General features: G+C 35.7%; 1 protein-coding gene across 4 annotated transcripts in view; it reads left to right on the top strand.

The window, feature by feature from the left end:
* Positions 1-24,554, top strand: part of LOC139117495 (lysophosphatidic acid phosphatase type 6-like) — a 158,180-nt gene that overhangs the window by 20,994 nt on the left and 112,632 nt on the right. Inside the window, exon 9 of one of the 4 annotated variants that reach the window (XM_070680648.1) lies at positions 8,223-10,527. The exons of the other annotated variants lie outside the window; for them this stretch is intronic. The gene's annotated coding sequence lies outside the window, so the exon portion shown is untranslated. Of the gene's footprint in view, positions 1-8,222; positions 10,528-24,554 lie in introns of those variants that run through there. 4 annotated transcript variants of the gene reach the window in all.

Genomic DNA, 24,554 nt, shown 5'->3' with positions numbered 1-24,554 from the left:
TCGTGGCCTTTATCACGACCACAGTGAAACCCACCAGAAGAATAAAGATGCTGGGTGTTAGTATTGAGCGCTTTCATCCAGAAACACCACCAACATGGGCAAATCATTTCTACAAGGTGTGATTTTCTACTAATGGCAGGTTTACTATAGAGAAGGCAAACTAGGCAATTTTGAAGATTGAAATAGTTTGCGTCAGGTGTGCGTTTTTAAATGACAGAACCATTAAATCTAGATGGATGTTACCACACAAAATGTCAGTTGACATTCATTTTTAGATTCTTCTGTCATGCATTTAAGAGAATCTGGATGAACTGCAGTCATTCCTTCATACAAGTAGTGATGTGGCAAATGTTGGCTTATTGTGAATCCCTAGACCTGACATCATTAGTGACTGGCAGTTCAAAGTCACCTTCTGAATCCTGTGTAATTTTTTTCAAAACCTCGCAATTCAATGCCAAACCCATTTGTTCGGTATGTAACTACTTCTCCTCTGGTGGGCTAAAACAGTTAGAGCGCCCTCCATACATCTGAAATGCTTTCATTACAACTCCAAAACCATACTATATCTGTACAGTTCAGCTTCAGGCATTGTAGACTTGTTCCAAGTGAATTCAGATCCAAACCTAGTTGTAATGTTTGTAAATAAAGAAAGAGTAAATATTTTGGCATTTTATCATTTGAAACCACTGTAAATGTGTATTTTGCAACATTTTCTCATATTTGAGAAAAGATACCTAAATCAAGATAGAATTCACCTGGGTGACAGATATTAAGATATTTAACTTTTCACAATACTTATCAATCTACTGCTTGTATTTTACCATCTCATTTCTGTGAAAATTGAAATTCAAGTTTTCCCCATAGAGTTAACACATGAATGGCGGCCATTTTGAATTTCAAATATTGGTAAATTGAAGGTAATTTGTTTCCAGGGTACCAAAATGTGCACTGACACCCCAATTTTTATCCTTGATTATTGAAACTGAATAGTTGAAAGTATCCTTCAGGAAAGTTGGAGGAAAAGTTCAACTCTTTGACTTTCGAGGCACATACTACCTATATAAATGTGACTAGAAAGTATAAGTATCCCCTCGAATTGTAAGTAGGCCAGTTACACGTTTACCAAAATACAGACTAAAACAACTAATACAAAGTGGGAAGTTATTGCAATCAAAGAAAATGACAGCACTGCTTCCTAGTAATGCAGTATAGGTTTTCATTTTGTTTGATGGCTAACTTGCCGAGTTTCCTAATGATTGGAGCAAACCTAGCAACCTTCGAAGTGTGTTCTTATATTTGAGAATATTCAGCTTTTGACCGGTGAACAACTGCTTTTAATGCCACTATCAACCCATGCTACTGTAGTGTGTTTTCTAATTGATGAAAGTGAAGTAGGAGTATCGGCATCATAAACAAGAAGCTATGATCCTTAAAATGGTTGCCAGGCAAATGTCTTTGTTTCCATGGTGGCAGAAATGATGTGATAGAAAGGTGATTTTTTTCAGGGGATCCAGGAAATGGTTTGTTATATTGAAACAAAGACAGGAGAGTTGTGTACATATCAATATAAATGAGTCCATGTTGGATTGAAAATAGCTGTGAAGTACAGGATTTGTATGTATGAATTCAGATGTGTCAAAGCTTTATGATGGGAAAAGCTACATTAAGGCTGCGTGTTTGAGCTAACCTTTGTGAGTTTACCAGTAGGCTATTGATCATACCAATTTTAAGTATAGACTTGCAGTAATCAAATAAAGGTTGACATTTAGGCTGTCACTCAAGTCGTACCAATGTCACATCATTAATCTGTAACCAAATTACAAAGTATAGCCCTTGCTTCTTATCTTTATGCCATATTTCATAGGAGCTATTCATTTGGGTTGTGTGTTATGTAAGTTTTCATGTACAAGTGGATTTTGAAACATGGTGTTTTCACACTACTTGTTTTCACATTTATTGTATGAAGGTGATTACATGACTTTTCTATGGCTTTGAATCCTGTACAATATGCTATGATAGTTTTTGAAAGGAGAAAAAATGTTGTGCATTTTGAGATTGCCTTTTGCTACCACAGCTATAGAATCAGCTGAATTAACATATGAAAATATACCGGGTATATAGTTACTATGTGATAAAGTTGTCAAGTAATTAATCGGGGAAGACCATTCTATAGTTTTGCTAAAAAGTGTTATTTTTTTGTTTTTAATCAAACTGATGAAGAATATCATGGAGCCAAAAAATTGATTTTTGAAATTGGCAATACCAAATGATCACATTTGGTGATTTGATAAAGCAGAAGTCAATAGGAGAGCAACAAAATAAATGTTAGCCATACATGAATTGATATAGCATATACTATATCAAATGAATGTTATCATTGTTGTCCTGGAATTTGTCACTAAATCATCTCTGTAAACGGAATGCTTCAAGTCCTGCTAATTCCCTATGCTCATGAGATTTTTTAAATTTCTTTTGTTTAAAGTTTATGAACACAGCAGCAGCACAATTTGTGTATTAGCCATAACAGTTCATGCGGAGTAGAGATCAACAAACCAACAGGTCTTCTGGACCTTCTTATTCAGTCAGAGCCACTGAATTCCAAGTGATATACTCAAGTCACATTGCCCATTTTTGATTTAAACAAATCAACAAAGTGGATCAAAAGTGAAGATTTCATGATAAACCACAGATTTGTTTAATCCATAGTGTATGTAACAATATATTAATGGATACAAAGCTAGTGGTGGAGATTTTGAATGCTATAGAGAAACTCAGACGACAGAAAAATTGCATAGTAATTCTTTAAAGGCAGTATGTGAAAATCTCTGAGTATAATGTCACTATCTCACTTCCAGTTTGTTAGATGGTTGTGATCTTGATGAGTAAAAGATTTTAATGTTGTCAACTGAAAGAGTAAAGGTGATCACTGAAAGGGTATATTTCATCACTAAGAAGGTTATTACTATAGGGTGTAGGTTGTATCTGAAAAGTTATTCAGGTCAACACTGAATGGGTCTACGGTCAACACTGAATGGATATAGGTCATCACTGAAAAGATGCAAATCTTCACAGAATTGGTATAGGTTATCATTGAATGGGTATTGGTCATAATTGAATGGATCTGGGTCGTCATTGAATGGGTCTACGGTCATCTCTGAATGGGTATAGGTCATCACTGAAAAGATGCAGATCTTCACAGAATGGGTATAGGTCATCATTGAATGGGTATAGTAACGGTCAACACTGAATGGGTCTACGGTCAACACTGAATGGATATAGGTCATCACTGAAAAGATGCAAATCTTCACAGAATTGGTATAGGTTATCATTGAATGGGTATTGGTCATAATTGAATGGATCTGGGTCGTCATTGAATGGGTATAGGTCATCATTGAAAAGATGCAGATCTTCACAGAATGGGTATAGGTCAACATTGAATGGGTCTAGTAACGGTCAACACTGAATGGGTATAGGTCAACACTGAATGGGTATAGGTCATCTCTGAATGGGTATAGGTCAACACTGAAAAGATGCAGATCTTCACAGAATGGGTATAGGTCATCATCGAATTGATATGGGTCATCACTGAATAGGTCATCACTGAAAGGATTCAGGTCATCACTGAAAGGGCATAGGTCATTGCTGAAATGATGCAGGTCATAACTGACAGGGTAAAGGTCACCATGGGCTAGAGATGAATTCCACGGTACTATACATATATTGTACACCTAGGTATCAATAATATTGCAGTTTGCAAAATAGGTGTTAAATGTAATGTCTCAAAATGTTTTTTACTTTAATGAGTGTCGGATTAATTCAAATTGTTTCTCTTTTGAAAAAATAACTGAGTCAGAGTGAGAGAACAAAACACATACACATTTCTTTGTAACCTGATGAAAGATATGCTTTACAGTTGCAACAGACAGATGGTGTGACAATGATTTTACTATCAAGGTCAAAACACTGACTCTAGGTAGAAACCACTACCAACCATTGTAAGATGGTTGTTTGTAAACAGATATATGGGGTCATGCTTAACTGAGGACTTAGGGTGGAATCATTTGATTTCAACAGGGGGGGTTGGTTTGGAAAAACATATTCAGGAGGTGAAGAAGAATAAAAAAATAATTTTAGCCTATAAAGGCTAAACTTGTTCCAGAATATTTGCATTGCTTCAGCATATGGAAAGAAGAATCTGATGCATTACTGACAATAGAAAAAAATTGCTGACATAGTGACGGGGAAGGAAAATTGGCTGCCATACCCATTCCCCCATCCAGCAGAAATCAAATGGTTCTCCTCTTAGATACTTTTATGCAGTACAAAGTGTGCACTATAATGACCTGAATTTCAACAGATGATGTACGGTATTGAATGATATTATGAAAAGAATCACTGTGAATGTGTTCAGTTGCTCAAGAACCATATATCATGTGTTGAATGATGTTTTAGAGAGGTGTAATACAGAAACACTACACACATATACAGCACATACAGAATGAATGTATATAATGCCATATAAGATGTATATAATGTCATTGCTCTGCCATTGGAAGACATTGGATATAACACCAATACAGGAAATAAAAAAGCAACCCACATTTGGCTCATATCTTGTAACAATTTTGCTGTGCAGCTAGTGTGGATATCAATATATGAAATTGTTACAGTCATTTCAGATGAGAATGATGCTTACATATAGTCAACTTCATGTAGCGAGGTCAAGAAAATGTCAAGATTCCACGTCTTAATTTAATACTACAAAACAATCTTGGTGAGTAGCCTAGAAAGTGCATCGTGACTGCAATATTTATCTGCCGAAGGAACACTTATACAAAGTATATGTACTGGCAATTCATCCATGCGTGGATGGCAAAGCTTGAAGACTGTGATCATTTGCAGAATTGCTGAAGACAGTGAAATGCATTCTGTAAGGATATAGCTCACCAGGAAGTCACTCCAGGTTAAGCTGTAAACTTGACTCCATAGCCTTAATATTAAAGTAAATTTGAATCTTATGGCCAATCTTGATATTTTAATCGCCAAGACATTCAGCTTCCAGAGTGACTTGTTTCAAAAGACAGTAACAGGAATTTTTGAGGATTTTTTTACTAGTTTTGTAAATGCTGACAAGTTTGTTGTTCTACACCACAGTGTTGATCTTGTCAACTCAGCCTGTACATGTGTAAACTGCATTGTTATTGTTGACATATGGATTTCACATTGTATACACACACTGGTGTGGATGACTGACATTTGATATGGTACATATTTATCTAGTGTATTATCTGTTCATTCTCTCCAGCCGTAACTTGCTCTGTGCATTCCATACACATGTATAACCACAGAAGATTGTCGGCTGTACTATTGAGTATTTGGCACAACAAAATTTCCGTCAAATCTTCCAGTGACCTAAGGTCCCTGATTGCAAGAATAAACTTACCATATGTATCAGTCTACCCAAAGGTTATGATATTGTGAACCAAGATTTCAATAACAGGCTGTATGTACAGATCTCGTCAACATTACAAAGAATACTGGTAATGGATATGATGCAATACAATGCAATATAAAACTTACATAAAGTACCCAGTATTCATCAGTAATGCTGAATGGCACTTTACAATGTGTCACACCTGTACATTCTCTCAAATGTCTTTAGTATATGTATGGAAACTCTAATGTTCTGAGAAGCATGAGTATGAGTTGGAAGCTGATTCCATAGGACAGCACAGGCATATGAGAATGATGTCTTGTATGTGGAGCTTTCAACCGATGTTCATTTTTTGATCAGAGAGATCTTGATGGCTTGCTAGGTACAATAAGTTCAGTAAGGTATTCTGGAGCAAAGCCATTCAGAGATTTGTAAGTTAAGAAATGGAATATTGAATTGAATTCTGTAGGTTACTGTCAGCCTGTGAAATGGTCTGAGTATGTGTTCTTGTATATATATATACCATTGTTATCAATGGTGATCTTGGCATATATACACTTGTGCAGAAAACTTGGACTGGCCTTATATCACTAACTGAAAATATTATTCTTCATCTGTCATTAAAAATACAACTTGTACATGTTGGTAATAACCAGCAGCCAGTCAAAATGTCAGGCTGAATTCAGCACAGGAATGACTATAATGTTTGTAAACCACATTGAAACACACATGTTAATGCACAAAGTGTGTCTAACTGCCTGCCTAGTTATCTTTGTTGTGCACTAGTTCTAAACCTTGCCTACATCACTGTCATGCCATACAATTTCAGAAATATACTTGTGAAAATCTTTTATTCAAGTTCAGAGTCACTTTATGATAATCCAGTATGATGTCTTTATCAATGGTTTTCTTGAGATTCTATTTGGCTCTGATGAATTTACGGTAACCCCAGTAATGTGTTGTTTTGAGGTCTACAGAGATACACAGAGTGGTTAGTTTGGTTTTCAATGAGTTTGTAGTGGTTTCAAGACAAATAGGTGGTGTTATCGTCCTTTGAATCTTACAACGTTGGTCGAGAGTTCTAACTTAAGAATATTTACCCTGAAAGTTCAGTTTTAGATTAATTCTAAAATTCATCATAGCTAGAATCCTTTAAGTACTCCACCAAGATGACGCCACATACTTGAAGTTGTTGCCAATGAGGAAGCCAAATTTTGTTTGTGTAGATAGTGGAAAAAGCTTGGAGGCTACCAATTTGTTGAAGTGCGCTTGAGTTAATGATGTGCATGTGTTCAGCCTTGTTTCTTGGAGCTATTTTCATGCTTTCATTGATCAGCCAACCTCTTGGTATCCTGAAGGAGATCTCAAAATTATGAGGAAAATTGTGTCCATAGGGACCAAGTCCATCAACCCTGATAGTAGAGTGTGCTATGAACTCTTCAAAGAAAATAACATTATCCTGGCGCCTGTGATAAACATATTTCACTACCCAATGCTAAGATCTATGGTATAAAAATGTACACCTCACATAAAAATGTAATGTTGACAATCCCAAAAAAATTCAGATTTGGTCTCGTGCTCATTCTCTGCATACACACATGCTTTCTTTGAAATTCATGAAAATGTTCATGAAAATAGTTTCTTAAAATCTTCAAGATGTACGTATGGATGTCTATGCTACTGATAAATGTGGATAAAAAATTGTCTATTATGTGCAAAAACAAATGTGTAAGCACTATCTTTGACATTCAAAAAAATTCAAAAGTATTCTCATTGTATTGTGGAAAGTTATGTCATCCTAACTTATGAGGTCAAAGGTTATCCACTGATGCCACCTAGGCAACATACACTGGATGCTGTACTCTTTTCTTAAACATCACAACATAACTTGTTCACAAGGTTTACTTATCTATCATGCTAACATACTTATCTTGCTCGCTGATGTGCTGACTTTCACTGATGTGCTGACTTTCTCTGATGTGCTGACTTTCATATCTTTCTTTGTTCATTTTACTTGAAAAGCATAGAAATACCAGTTTTAGACTATCTCACTGCTTACAACTCTTACATGTGTGTTCAACATTTCATAAGAAGGAAAACATCGAAAATAGAAAATATTGTATTATTATGTGCAGTGTGCTGTGTTGTTTTGACAGTAACAGATTTATGTGAATTTAACCCTTTCACCACCATGGTTTTACCCAAACCCATTGTTATCAATGGTGATCTTGGACCTGTTTACAGGGAATAGGGGGTGAACAGGTTAATACAAGACCTTATGTTTCATATCAGACGTATTTCTCAAGACTTATCACTATAGTGTGGAAACGCTGAACTAACAGTTACATGTATAAAATGTGTATAACTTAAACCACCATTTATCAAGCTGTCATTAAAAATAAAGGCAACTATAACCATGATATTAATTTTTATAAATCTAACAAAGTGAGATGATACCTAAGCATGTAAATAAGATAATTATATGGTGTTTTCATTGACTATCATACATATGAACTTAAAACTCTGCTTCTTGCAACATTTGCTGCGTTGTCCACCTTAAGGCTTTCTCTAGATCTCTGACGCTTGCCTAATCTCTCAAGCTCTCATTCTCCACCAAACTGACTGCTGTGATGTCTTTGTGTGGCTTCCACTCATTAACCTTTAGGAGTCTTCTACATAGTGTGCTCTGGGTCTCATTTCCTACAGCTTTTTTTTTTTGATAAGAAAATGAATATGTTACTTGAAAACCGCTTCTGAAAATTGCCGTTTCAATCTAATTTTCTTCCAGAAAATTTTTTTAAAGGTTGATTGGAACAGAGGAGAGTGAATGTGACCCTTTGGGAATTAACAAGGAGCAGCATTGCTGCTACCGATCTCTGTGATGTTGTGGTTTAATCATTCTGACATATCAGCTGAACACACCCCTGTTTTTTAAACCCTCCCTAAATGGTACAGACTTCTTGTAATCGTGTACAGTGGACTCATATTGTGTACAGTGGACTGATAAACTTCAGATGGAGGCGGAGATGGCTTGAATCTTGCTGGAAGTGGCTCGTTTTAAGTTTTATATCACGTGTGAGTATACACAGGCAGATGGTTTTAACAGACTTTTGTCGGGATAGATTTTTGGATTCATATTCATGGTCCATGAAAATGTCAGATCCTGGTAGAATGAACCCTTCTGCATTCTGTTTATCCATGGTGAGCGAGGAAACCCAACTGTCACAGGGCAGGGAAAGGTTTACTCAAAATAGATAAGAAATCCAGCAGAAAATTCAAATTAACATACATGGACTATGTATCGTACCTCCATCATTTTAAGCAAATTTTTCAAACACTAACAAATTTTAAGAAATTATACTTTAATATTTTTGACACAATTTCAGATTCAGACCATTCAGTTAACATGTTTGGTAGAGAGACAAGATGATTCAATGTGTTGATTAATGAACGAAAGTAAGTTTTTTGCAAGGGTTATGGGCATACATGTAATATGTGAACCTTCTTCGTATTTTACAACAGACAGTTGTCTGTAAGTGTCATCTGAAATATCTGTCACTCAGTGGTGCCTCATATTATGTTTTTATGATCTACAATAACTGAAAAGGACAAAGTAAATTAAATGAATGCATCATCCACGATTTACGATTCAAAGATAATTTGTTCTTTTACCATAAAGATAACTTGTGCAATATATGAAACTATCATCAAATCTTATGAGTTCAATGAATCATGTGTGTATATTAAACAATGATATATCATTGCATTAGTGTTAAGAAACTGCCATGGCTAAGTTGAGAATATGTTGTTACGACAGCACTGAGAAATCAGTCACAAAATTATTTTCAGAATCAGAATAAACATGTGGCTATTTCAAAGAACACTGATGACTTTGTAAAACATATCATATATGTACTGAGCTGAACAGGATTACCTTGAAACTAGTCAGAAGTATATGAATAGAATAATAGGAACATGTCACTACTGATTATAAAGCTTTTTGGGTATATTAAATTAATAATTCCTTATGACAGTACTTTCAGCATGGAATACATGTGTGCGTTTGGCAAAATTCTATGAAGCCAAAAACATTCATGGATACTTACTGTTCAGAAGTTCATGGCAGAATCACAGCAAAAGACTTAAATGTGTGCTAATTTTTCAGTCGTGGAGTACCGCACTTTTTGAAGTTTTCACTGGTATCTATGAGCATCATCACTGTTCATTGTATTTTGTTCTGACTCAAAGCTGTAATAGAGAAAATGTCCGTAAAATTTTTGATAACAAATAGATACACAGGCACATTTCCAATTGTGATTGATTCATTGAATCAGTGGTTTTATCTTATGTAAATTTTTATTTCTTTATATGAAATCAGAGGGGTGAACAAATCCATTTATGTTATACCAAATGCCAACATCAAGCTAAATTATGCAGTTTTTTAAAAATCACTGTAATGGTCTTGTGTTCAAATTAAATCTTCCAATCAAAAATTCCATAAAAATTTCCTTGTCAAACAATGGATTTGCTCAGCCCCAGTTCATCTCCATATCATCTCCTGTCACCAGAAGTTTGGTCATCAAGTGTATTGAAAGATGTCTGAATCAGGATAAACACATACGTTATGGGTGTCAAATTGGCAAAGCAAAGTATGTGTGTGTTTGTTTGACCAACATAAATCCTGATGATTCCTGTATTTCTGTCTATTGATTCTGTTGGTGTCAACTCACTGATGAAACAGTGTGGACAGGTGACAAGATGCTATGTTGCAGTGCGATGAAAATACTGAAATAAATGCAAAACACTAATTTGACGTTTTATCAAAGTTTTGAGTAAAATGGCAGGGCAAATTTTTAAAGTTTTACGTGTACCTGGGTACACAATCTTAGTATTTCTGATCTGTGTATAGAGGCATATTGAAATGAGTGTTGAATATTTGTTGATTGTTGAGCTGGGCACCATGATTGTTGACAATGGAATTTATTATTGAAGTCCAAATTTGTATTGAAAAGATGCAACCCATATGTGGCAATTATTTCTGTAAAATATTTCATAAGAGGTTCAACTTGAATAAAGTATTATATGTACATGTAGATATGGTCTTGTGATCGTTGTGTGTATTCTTCCTGTACTGAGGATGTTTATTCATTTCCTTCTCATTAAAATACTACATTTACATGGACCTCAATTATGTGACACATGATACTAAAAACTGGACAACTACTTTGATTTTGTGAGATGGTTGTGAATAACAGTTTAAATTTTGTGTAATCATGTGATGAGAGAAGTGATTTGTTTTCTGCATACAAGAAGTGACCCATTGTGAATGTAACATGGCAAGCATTCACTGTCCCCTGACAGTGGCATAAAGGTGATATCCATTCAGTGAGAGCTGTATTTGCCTGTTCTATTCAAGCAATAAAGCGTCCCCAGTGACAGGTATACTATGAGAGTTTGACCAGTCCGCAACATCTATTCATGAAAGATATAGTGAGTGCATATATTGGATAAACTGGTTAAAACTGAGTGGCCAGTGTGTTGCTGGGGTGATTATTTAAGCAATAAAGCACACACACACCGATGGTATACCACAAGATTTTGAGCAGTTCATGACATATATGCACAAGCAATAGTGAGTGCATATATGAAGTGAACTGGTCTAAATGGAGTGGTATACCGTTGCTGGTTGTGCTTTATTGCTATTATATCATAACAGTATATTGAAATTCCGGAATGGAACATCAAAAAATGATTTTTGCTTTGCAGAGAGCTCGCGCTTGTGCCAATCATAGTATATCATGAATATACCACGGTTCTTTTCACTTCTCGACCAATCAGATGGCTGCATTTGCACCATCAATATACTGGCATGATATAATTGCTATAATAACTGTATATTGAAATTCTCACATGAAACATTTAAAAAAGAAATTTTCGTCTTGAAGTGTGAACTCATGCATTTTCCAACTGCTATTCTGACTGTAGCACTGATATTTTCACATCTTGACCAATCAGATCACTATATTTTCACTATTAATATACAGGTATAATATAAGGTTTATATCATTTACATTTTCAAATCAAAACAGGAGAAATGTATATAGGCAAGGCATCTTATAATACGCAGGAGCAGCTTGATAGAGTTCTAATGGAAGACAGAGGCCAGACCTGTCCTTAGGAGATATAAGCATTGGCGCCTGCATTTGTATAAAAAGCAAGCTCAAGTACTAGTGCCCATAGGCACTGAGAATAGACAGACATCTTCTGTAGTAGTGAGGGGTTGTCCCACAGTGACCACAGTCCTTGGTCTGCAGAGATTGACCCCATGCTGTCCAGTTGTTAGGGGTGATAAAGCTCACTATAAATACAAAGTGTGAGCTGCTCTTTGAAAGAATACTTGATCAAGAACAGTAAAGATTTTAAGTGATTGGATGCCATACATTTTGTTATAGTTGCAATGTAAACAATTGAGTGGAAGGCCAGTACTTGATATTGGGTAAGCTAACGTTGACAATCTATGTAAATCATCAGGCATGATAAAAACAGGTAAAAGTCCATGGCATATAATATCAAAACCTCACATGACAATGGATTATACACAGATTGTCTACATTCTGTTTTAAATTTCTGGACTTTTTAACCCACCATTTTTGTCTCATCAGTTAATTTCTCAAGGAATTTAGGAATCGTACTTCTACTGAATGGTATTTGATAAGCTAGCATAAATTATCCATGTTCATCTATTAAGGGTTCTTGGAGCAATGTAATACAGGATCTGCTGGATAAGGGTGTATACCTGTTGACCAGTCTTTATAGACATGTCCATTCATTATTTAAGACATGGACATCTCTCGTCACAATTCGACAAGAGAATGCAAAATGAAGGGGTCAGGAAAGGTCAATTGAGGTAGACATGGTCTTGAGTAAATCTCTTGATGCTTTGCGTCTGACTTTAATTAGATTTAATTTGGGATGCTCTGTAATATATCATACAAGGAAGAAAGTCATAGCTAAGTATAAATGAGATTCGTTTTATATTCTATCACATATTCTTAATGCCAAGACTCCTGTCCATATACTATTATCATTGAAAGTTTGTGTAGTTGAATGGGTACAGAAGTACATCACATTTCATAGAGTGGGAGTGTTACACTTGAAGAGTTCCTGCTTGCTCTAACTTTGATTTAAAAGTAGCATGCACCAATTAGATACACATCGAAAAATGCATGAAGTACGTGATAATGATTTTAGCAAATATTTGTCACCAGCAATGACAATGACTCAGGACGGAAACTTTTCAAAAAATACTGTGAAACAAGCAAATAGGAAGCACAAAGAATTTATTGGAGTAATGACTTCAATAAACAAGCCTATACTACCAAACATCTTCAATTGAAGTCCTTGGTTTGAACAAAAAACACTAACTTAATTACAGTATATCTACTTGTCAATGGAGATGCTAGTTAGAAATGTCAGTCATGTCACATGATGCTCTTTTGACCAATTATTGGCAGTGTCTCATTCATGATTTGTCTCCTGAATTGACACATGGTGTACCCTATCCTGGACAGCATTCAACAATCAACAAGCCTCAAGGATACCTCTACTGAGAAAGTCAATATGCGCGGTATGAAGACAGTATGACAAGCCAGTCTGCCAGACAGGCATCAGATTACTCTAACTTCTCAAATACATCTGCTCAATATTGTTGACACACTGTCAGAAGGTGAAATCATGACAAAGATGACTTGTGTTACCATTAAAATCCAGTTGAATGCTAAAACCAACAGAACATCTTCAAGGAATTAGATGAGCAAATAAGAAAACTTGGCAGTAAGACACAGCCTATATTGTGTGACAGCTGTGTAGTATGTACTAAATCAACAAATTCCTGCCTTGGCTGTCAAAGAATGTGCAGAAGAAGTCTAGAGAATGACATTTTTGTTGCTCTGGTTTATGGCCAGATCAGTGGTTATAATATTTCATTTAGAAAGAAGGCCATGTGATTTAGTATCTGAAAATAAACAAAACAGTTCTTTGAAATAGCTGTGTTTTTCTAATGTCGCTGGAATCAGCCGTGTTGTATGAAGAAAAAGCCGGTGGAACAGACATGAAATTTTTATAAGATTAACTGTTGTAGGACTTACTTTCAAAGCAGATGCCTGAGCTATCTGTGTACACAGAGGCTCAGGCCTTTAAGCGGTAATGCATAATTGGAAGCTATACTTTGTGATTTCCTATTTGGTCACGATTCTTTTTCTGGTTATAAAAGCTGGAAGACAGTATACTGATCAAAAAAAATCCACATTTTTATGTCCATCTGAGAATTTCCTGGCCATGTTTTTTACTAGAAGAATGAAAGCAAAATATCTTTACTGCTAGTTAATCGCCGTATTTATTATAATCAGTATCTTATTGGAGAGAATGTCCTGAGAATGAACTATTGAATGTAAAAACCAACTGGCTCCTGTTGTTTTCTGTGCTATTCATCTGCCATTATTTACCAACAAATTCTATATATTTCCATTGAGCTGATATAACCCTACTATGGCATGATGGGACTGCATTAATGAAATAAGATTTAAAAACTGCTTCAACTTCATATTTGCACATATGGCACTTTGTTGTGAAAAATTTAATTTAAACAATTAGTACATGGTAACCACTATTAAAATGAGTGCATAAGTGATATATCAAAGAATAGAATGAAATTCAATAATTTTTTGAATTCACAACCTTACAGTATCCACTCACCTGTCAAAGGAATCAACAATCAAAACCATCACGCTACATCCAAAGGACTTTTTTGACTTGCATATTTAGTAGCATGTCTCTGGTGTAGTATTAATCAATCATTAGACACATATGTAAATGATGTAATTTGTCTAGTTGTGTGCTGTTGAAAGTGAAAATAAAAATCTGCAACAAAATGTTTGTCTGGGATAGGAGGTTTCCCCCCAAAAATGTAGACAATCATAGACCATGTTGTCCCACAGATTTTTTTAAATGGATCAATCTAGCTGGGACAGGGGATTTCAATGTGAAGATTTCTGTTTGAGTGCGCCAGATAGAATCATCAAGTTGATTCATGAGAGAATCTTTCTGGCAAAGTGGAATAATCAAGCATTCATTTTGAATAGCAAGAAATGCTTGACATGCATATTGTGTTGTGTATGCCTTCTTGATCATGTACATGCCACTTGAATACACAGCTGCCCGTAAATTAAGGTCACAGCACTGATGCTGAGCTGACTACACATGAATGGAAAACTTTCAACATTATTTAACTCCAGTGTTGTATGACTGTAACTGTCAGACAGTGGGCTGTCCAATTGACATACTTTCATTATTCTGTGATGCTCAGTTCTATAAGATGTTTAACCTCCAGCACTCGTATAACTGTAAGCAGATTGAACTGCTTTAAACAATCAAGGATGAAGTGGTTTTATAGAGGCTTGTAATTTGCTAAGTACAGAAGGCCACTGCACATAGTGAAACTTTACAAGGAGATTGGCTTTCAGCCTGCAGATTGCATAACTATGCTTATCATTGAGCAACCATCAGAAAGGCTGCTAGAAGTGTAATTGGGTCAAGGCTTATGTAAATTTTGAATTTCAAACAAGAGAAGTACCTTGCGTATAAATTGCATTGCATTTTGGCTGATCAAAGCACTTTGTGCATGATGGGATTTTAGATCTCCTACATAATATTTCACTTAAACCTTAAGTCAAGTCTTGCTGATATGGATTGGTTTTATCAAGACCATCAATTGTGAAAGGGAACGTTTGGAAGTTCAGCATTACAAACTGCTTTACTACATGTATTCTTATATCAGAGGTTAAAGTGTGACACACAATCTTCTTAAAATTTGTTCCAAGATTGGCAAAGAACTCATCCACCACATCTTTAAGTTGTTTATCCTTAAGACCTCAACAAAAAAGGCATGATCTGAATCATTGCCTGGTAATTACAATAGTGAGATTGGTGCAGGTTGACCAGAGATAGTAGAGCAGTCTTCTGCTCTACTGTCTATGGTTTGATGAATGATTTTCAAAATTTCCATGTATCTTTTAGTTTTTTTACCCTTCCACCTGAATGCCTCTCATCCATTACATTCCCTCTGGTAATCCATACCTGGAATCTTTTTCCAAAGCTGATTAAAATTGGATAGTCTTCTTAAGTTTATGAGAACATACATGAATAAATTGGCATAAATAGCTTCATTGGTTGTACATTGCCCATGCTTCAGGAGAACTATGAGAACACGCACACTGTAAATTCAACTGGTGCCAGTGTGATAGAGTATAGAGGAAATAGATTTAATTACCAGGGGGCTAAACAAAGTAGGTTTCTGACTGATTTGTACAGGTGATTACTCCAGATGACATACCATTCATAAAAATCCTTATTGACTATTTGATTAGCCTCACAGGTGAATGCGGCAGAAAATTTGATCAGGCAAAGAGCGATGGATAGAAACTAGAGTTGAACTTTGAGCGGTTTGATATGTACCTGGTGAAACTCTATAGGGGATTATGACCAATCACTGTGACTTCAGCAAGGACATGCTGGAGCCAGTGTGTCCGGCACACACTCCCCTTGGGGGGAAACAAAATGCTTGAAATGCTGGTCTCAAGTTTGAAATCATCATATTCTCTTTCAAAGGCAATCATTAAAAGATGGGTGAGTGATCCCAGGTCAGTCGTTGATTTAACCAAAAGGCAGACAGTGGAAAGGGATCTGTCTCGGAAACTTGATTCATTGTGTCCAGGGAAAATGCAAGCTAGTTAACATCATTATCGCATAGTCTTTGAGAGCTGATTAAGAATTAAATGGATTGGGCCTCCTGAATGCTTAAAGGAACAAATAAAATACATCTTACACCATAGGTGTAACAATGTATGAACTTTGTAGACTGATACGTAACCCATAATGAAATCAGTTATATTGGGCATGTTGATTTTTTAAAACACATACCAAGCGAACTGCAAGGTCAGTATGGTTCAATTACAAAGGGCAAGGTTTCAAAGCGGAGTTGATGGAAATGGTATCATGGTAGTTTGGTAAATAATTCAGTAGTTCTTTACTGTCTTCAATTCGTAGATTGAGATACCAACTCATATTGCAAAGAAGTCCATATGAATTCTTCTCATAAAATTTATTTGTTTATTCTGATTTACATTGCTCTAATATGGCAAACTATATCAGAGATATTTTGTCAGATTAGTATATTACATTAATGGAAAGATGTCAGTATCAAGGTTCTGACACATTTGATTAGTGTGTGGATTTCAATTTCTGATAGCCAAAACCTCCAACCATTTACATATTCAAGAACATGGATAGAAAGTTTTTATATAGAATCTTTCCTGTGCTCCTGCTGTTCACTTTATGTTTCTGTGCTAGTTTGCGCGGTGTAATGTTGAATGCTGATTGAGAAGATGGGATTTTAGAGATATAAAGCAGTATCTGTAAAGCTATATCTGTCTTGCTATAAAGGTCATTGATCAAATCACACTTTTCCTTTGCCTGCATTGTTCATTCAAAACCACACATGGGGATTTGTGTGTTGCTTCACATCCTCTCCAGCAAGCACAATCCCCTTGAAGTAAAAAAAAAGGCACTCTAACAAAATCTCTTTTTACCTCGAAGAAATGAAAAAAGCATCCACAAATCAAAAGAAAATCCTCCCATTTACCTTGGAGATATAAAAACTGTCATCATATCGATTGAAGAAAATCTCTTCCATGAATAAAAACAAATAAAATAGCTTTAATGTTGTCCAGATTCACCTCAACAGAAATACATTGTCATGTAATTGTACATCCTGCCCACACTGTAGATGGCACTAAGTCCTGCCCAGACTGTAGATGAGCCAACGCTGACACCTCATTGCAATTCATTACTTCATTAGTTTTTCTTATTTGGCCAAAACAAACACTATTGCCCTGAATATTGACCCCAAGAGATAATAGAGAAATTGATATTTTTAAAAACGCGTTCGTCATTGCTGTTGTTCTCCCACAAGACCTTAGATATGCCCTCAGGCACAGTAACAGACTAGCATTCCCATTTCATCAGCTCACCATTACTCTGAAACAAACAGAAAGTCCCTTTCATTGCCTATTTCCTGTAGCTTGATATTCATGTAGGAATTCCTTCTAATAGCTCTGAATACACTCATCAGAGAATATGTTCTGTGCCTCTTCGGAAATGAATGTTTCTGGACAATTGTCATCATCAATTTATTTATACATTATGTCTTTGGATCATTAATGGCTAAAACAAATCTATCCACCCTAATGCTCACAAATAATCAAGAAAAATGAGATCTCTGTAATAGATCTATGGAATTTGCTCATTATAATTTCATTATTTTGGTTATCCATTTGCTGCTGCTGTCATCCGTCATGACGGACACAATTGATAAATAAATGAAATGCCATCTCAAATTATGTGCCTTAGAGGTAACTTTTGCCTCAGTGAGCAAGTTTTGTCTATTTTTAATTGGAAACCATGCTTCTTTTAGTTCTCTGCCAGCTGATTCATAGATTGTGCTGAGATTGTCTACCCTCTTTCGTAACATTGAACAATATTGAAACTGAAACTGGAGGTACTGTATTCTACCATGAATATGTTAACATCCAAATGTCAAAACTTTGAAAATTATCATGTGATGAATGAATTTTTTATGCTTCCTAAGATTTTCTTAAAAAATGTCAAGATCACTAAATCTTATTCTGGTCATTTGATAAGTGTCAGCTACTCCTGGTTTAGTAATGTTTTACAAAATCCCAAAGTTTATGTGAACTTTGATAGACTTTGTCAATTTTACAGCCATTATATGGACTTGATGCAGTGCAAATTTTAAATTGTTTTATGATTGCCGAATAAAAATCTGACAAAGTATTTGCTGTTTTATGGCAAAAAATTATAACCTTTATAATAATTTTGAGAAAAAGTCGTGAACCTTTTTACTCTTTTTACCAAAATTGCTCTCATGAACTGTAAAAAAAGCCTAAGCGTAATGGACGGGAAATGTTCCAATTAATTGAATAAGTATCACAGTGGAGATTCTGTAGCTGAACAATTAGTCTTTGACTTTACTGATGGATTGTTACTCAGTAATCATCAAAAATACATTTATCTGAAATAGTTCATGAAAATGAGTTTTGCATTATGTGGCAGCCAGCAGATGTAATCAATGTAGTTTGCCTTTTGAAATTTAAGGATGGCATGATATAAGATGTGGGTGATTATTAAGGTGAGTGAACTGAAATCTAAAGGTTTTGTACTTTTGAGCTTCCATTTGCCATAAGTATAGCATAGGGTGCTAGTGGCTTTATCCAGGGTATATCTATACGTTTGTCCGCTGCAAAATCTAGAAAACCTCCACATGTGTCTAGTGGAGTGGATTATATTAAAATGAAAATATTTGTTCACCTCAAATAAATGCAAAAGAACTTCAGAAGGCTAAAAAAAAAGTGGTGTTTCGGTAAACTGGATTTCATTAGGGGTCCAAGGGTGCATAACCTGAAACCTGAATTCTTTGCTGGGCAACTTGGATAACAAATTTTAAATAAACATGATATAATCCATAAAGTTGTTTGTTTTTCCATGTATTAATCGTACCCAGCTGATAGGGAAGTCATTTCTTTGATAACTCTCTGAGGCCTGTACGCTTGTGCATCAAACTACCATATATTCACAGAAAAAAAATTAGGTTTCCCATTTCTCAATATAATCTGTGTTTTTCAGATTTAACTTCTAAAATGTCTTGAAATAATTGTGAAGCGATAATTTTTTGTCCTTTATTTATTAATTTCAGCTTTGTTGTTTCAGACCCTTCACTTCAGTTATGCGCATTGCACATGCAAATGTGACCTTTGACACAAGTTCATAGCCAAAGTTTCTTTCCATAGTTTATTCCATGCACTTGCTGCTGTGCCATAGTCCACACCATTCGCAACCATCCAAAAAATCGTCTTGGGAAAGTTGTGAGTACACAGAGCATGTTCCCATGAAAGGCAACCACAGTTACTACTCCCCAGCACAGCACACATATGTCAGGCATTGCTTGCAGTAGTCGGCCATGGCAGATTTTCTGTCAACTACATGTGAGTGATTTATAAAAATGTAGCTCTGACAGGGGATGATCCTAGCCCCACAAGATAAGTGGTCTGACCTTGGTTAGGTCATAAAAATAGTAATTAAGAGAATATACGTCATATAATACTGGATTTGTGGATTATATTTACAGCTTTGCTTGCAACTTATCATAGCCATCTATGAGATGGAATCTCCAGGGTCATCATTAGTCGCTAGCTTACTGTGTAAAAGTGGCCACAATTCCCAGCTGAACAGATTCTTCAAGGCCTTACGAACTTTTCCAAACGATTTCCAACATTTAGTACTTTTACGAGTCATCGTGCAGACATCAATAGACGTTATGCAAATGTTTGGTGTGACTGGCTTGTATGACAACAGCGTACTCAGGGTGAAGGAGGTTTCATCGACCCCGTGTGTATCCTTCTAAACCTGAGCTTTGATGTGTATTCAGCAAGTAGCAGACAATCCTAAGATAGCCATTATAATGTCTGGCTTCTATTCTCTCTGGCTGCATTGTAATGATTGCTTGTCAAGAAATTTCTCTCCAGATAAAGTATGTGTCATACCTGGTAACCATTCTATAGAGCTGCTGTAGCTTTTACATGTATTATCACCAAGACATGATTGGCATCATATGGTTGTAAATATTATTGCATTCTAACAGTAGCAGGAAGGATTTAAGTATATGTAACTAGATGGTGACTATCAGAACATTTGATTTGGCATAAAAACTGTCTTGTAATTAATATGAGTCGAATTTCGCATTAAGGTAGTATGCGCCTCGAAAGTAAAAGACTTAAACTTTTGCTCAAACTTTAAGGAATCTTTTAACTGTTATCTTTCAAAATCAAGAATAAAATTGGGGTCATAGTGCAAACTTAGGTACTAGAGAAACAACCCAAGATCTACCGATGTTTAAAATTCAAAATGGCTGCCATCCCTGTGTTAAGTCTATGGAGAAAAATAAATTTCGAATTTGAAAAAACTAAGCCAGTGAAAAGTTTTCTTACACCAAGAGCTTTAAAATGAACCCCAGAAGACAAGAAGAAGAAAGAATTTAAAAGTTTAAGAGTCCGAATATCTATCCCTGAGGTGCGTTCTACCTATAGGATAAAGCCCGGGTACGAGGGCTCTCCTGGTACATAAAGTCTGATCCTACGATAAAATATCAAGGCCGAAGACCGAGACATTTTATCGTAGGGTTGGGCTTTATATACCAGAAGAGCCTGAGTACAAGGGTTTTATCTGACTTAAAAAACTATCGCGCCCTAAGTGATATATTTTCGTTTTCATTGTGTTTACGTCAACCGTCCCCTTTGTCAATGTAACATGTTTAGGATATGAATTAAAACTTTTATTTGTGAAATAGCCTTCCAATGTAATGGAACATCCTATAAATGCCCTAGGGCACATTATATAAATGCCCTAGGGCACAGCAGATTTTGTGTTGCAGCTGGTTTCCGCTGTGTTACCAAATTTGAATATTAAAACGTACCAGATGTCTACAGAATATGACATTTTCACTTTTGATTGGACAGTACTTTACTACGGCGCTGTCATTCGTTTCTGGAATTTGGTGACCAAGGCTTTACGAGTAAATAAAACACCCTGAATTGAGCACTCTGATTGGTCAATCAACAGTAGATAGTTTTTTAGTATATCCAAACTCACTCGCGAAAAATTTCAACAATATGTTACACAATAGTGCACACAACAGCACTGTGTATGTAATTGAGATATTTTGTCGATACGATTTCCCCAGGGCTCTTCTTCCGTTGCAAGATGCAATCTATGCTATGATGACTAACTCTACCACATTCTACTGTTTAACTTTAAGATGTACAGCTTCTACTAAACTTGTATTCATGGCTCAGTTCAGTTGCAAGAAATGAAATCCTACTTGGAAACAGAACAGCAGAGATGTTAACTTTTCAACTGGAACAAAGACTTTATATTCTCCCATCAGTAGGCTATTCAGAGTGCCATTTAATGTTCAAAATGCTGCTTCAATGATCATTTGGTGCAATTGAGTCAAAGACTACAGCAATAATTGCCTACCTTTTCTCTTGTCCAAATAATGAATTGTAACTTCATGTCCCATCAGCATAAAAGACTTTGAAAATTCTGACATCATTTTCAGATTCAAACCTTCTTCAGCATGTATGCCTGACTGTACAACTGTGCCATTTTTCATTAATTTAGCAGCGTACATTCTACAGAATTTGTAACATCTTGGGTATGATCGTCTTTGTCATGATCAGACACTGACATAACTATGATGCCATGCACATTTAGCATAGCAAAAGCCACAATAGATAAATAGCTCCATTTGAATTTTGATTTAGCAACAAATGTCTTTATTCTGTGATACTGCTGCTGGCCAGTCAAGGATTCATTGGAATTCATTATCCAGCCATCTGATCATTGAAGCTTAGCAGTGACAGATATTCAGAGTCACTATAGTGACTAGAATATTTTACGTCAGTGTGATGTTGACCCCACCCACATGCAGAGATATGTTGTCCTGTGTTGGGCTGATTACTCTGTCAATATGTAATGCCTAGAAGTCCACCATGTTTTCAGCCATGAGGAATGATAGGAGGCAGAATACCATGGATCATTGACTTAATGGCTAAATCATTCATGATTTAAAATTTAACCTATTTACCACCATGGTTTGGACTAGACCCATTGTTGTCAACGGTGGTTTTGGACCTGTTTGCAGGAAATTGGGGTGAACAGGTGAAAGATATGGCCAGCTTGTTTAATTTTTTGTGCTACAGTGATGGCAGTGTAAGATTGTCTTATTAACTTTACAGTTCTTTGAAGAAATCAGATTGCAGATAAAAGTGTTAGTCATCCTGAGTAATGATGATGGAGCCACCATGGTTACAAGAGGACGGCTAATGTCCCATCGTGATATGAATCTGAAACTCAAACATTTTACTATTCTACCTGAAACAAGTGGATGTCCATGCCAGCTTTCCATACTTGACTTGCTAACCTAACATGTCAGAATCCTTGCATTCGTAGTTGTTTCATTCAAATTAACTGTTCAGCGACAGACTTGAAAATTGTACTGCTGAGAAATGTGTGGGCAGAGAAGTAGAACTAATGCCATATACATGAGATATCCATTTGATGGGCTGTAATCTGTTCATGATAAGCAGTTTACTGAGTCAACTGCCAGTGCCGACTAACAGTCACAATTCCATGCCGTATCATGCTCAGTGGACAGGCTAAGTTTACTGATCCAAACTTATATAAACACCTGTCGTCCGGTCTCCAATCATTATAGTACAATATTATTAGCCCAAATTAATGAATGGTTTTGTTGTCATAACCTTTATAAATATTCTTCAACTTTGCTTATCTCATATGAAGGATTGCCTGTGGGGTTTTTAATTCCCTTTTTAATTAAGAGCATAATCACGATCATCAGATGTTATTTTCAGTCACTTCTTTTGACCTTTTTGACAATTAAATGAAAAAGGGAACACCGATGTTTTCATTATGACCATATTTGATGGTAATGTCAAAAAACAAACATTGTATAAGAATGTCCCACAGTGGAATACCTTGGTTTTGTCCTGAACTGTATCAATACCTGATTAGTCTATACATTAACCCTAGCATACAATAATATGAAAACAAGGTTCATTAGATTTGATTTTGATTACATATAGACTGTATGTGCTTCTGTAGAAGTGTAAGGTAATGCAGAATGACGGCAGCCATGTTGACATTTGTGCTGCAGATTTTGAGAGTCTCAGTAAATTCTAGAAGTGAAAAAATGCAAACTTAGAAGTGCGTATGTGATTTTAGTCTCAGAAAAAAGGAAGGCATATGACTTAGTTGTTCAACATTATTACGTCTTCTGTTCTGTTTAGAATAAAGATGTCAATGAGAGCTTTTGGTGTACTGTCATACTTTCAGTTGAGCCAGCTAGCATACAGCACCTTTGAAATATTTGCCTCAAAATCACAATATGTAAAGACTCTTACTGTAACTGAGAACACGTTACCATTTCTATAAAATTAAAGTTTCACTGAAACAATTGAAAAATTCATTGGAATTCAGTGATATTTGTGCATAGTTTATCAAGTCATCCCTTAAATCTGTTACAATGCTATTGCTATGATTGAGTATTCAATCAACTGAAATCATATATGCCAAATATGTGCTTTTCCCTTCAGTAATCATCAACCATGATTAGTATTTGTACAATAAATTTAGGTATTCTAAAAAAAATAAACCACACTGTACCTTAGATGTACACATGTACTTCCATAGATTCAAAGTTTGTTTTTGAAAAATTGTTTTAAAAATTGTGCAATTCAAACCTTCAAAGTTCTAAAACAGTTGAATTTTAAATCAAATACTCTGTCAGGATTGTGTATCACAGTGTAGCAAATACAATTCCCATCTCACTGATTTTCTGTAACATGACAGCCGATGAGAAATGGTCCTGTGACCGGAAAGGGATTAATGAGCAGTGATAAAGCCCAGAATGCCTGAAGTCAAAATGACGAAGTGCTACATGTAATGCATTGTAAGCTAAACATTAATACTGCACCCAGCTTCTTTCCCACGCAGAACTAACTCTAGGCTAAGGATACTATCAGAATGCAATTTGTATACTGTAAGGTTAGAAGGGATGTGTTTAATAAAAACACATGGCGTGATAAATATATTTGGAATACATAGAAATATATTTTGAAATCATTTGTAAAAGGATTAGAGGTGGAGAGGAGAAACCAACATTTATTTAAAGAGTCAGAAAACAAAAATTTAAATATTCATGGCAACAAAATGGATAAGAAATCCCAGTGTTGGCGGCAACATAACTATAGGAAATGGGCATAAGACAATAGAAATTGCAGACTTTGCAGCAATGAACAATATTGCTGCACAGTTACCACAAGGTTTGCCGCATGCGTGATGCTGGTACTCTATGTCACATAGGTTTATGTTCTTGAAATCACCCAGCTTGCAAACAATTCCAATGATT

The sequence above is a fragment of the Ptychodera flava genome, chromosome 18 (assembly GCF_041260155.1).
Source record: "Ptychodera flava strain L36383 chromosome 18, AS_Pfla_20210202, whole genome shotgun sequence".
Classification (NCBI taxonomy): domain Eukaryota; kingdom Metazoa; phylum Hemichordata; class Enteropneusta; family Ptychoderidae; genus Ptychodera; species Ptychodera flava.
Note: the sequence above shows the minus strand (reverse complement) of the source record. Positions and strands in the feature narration are given on the sequence as shown.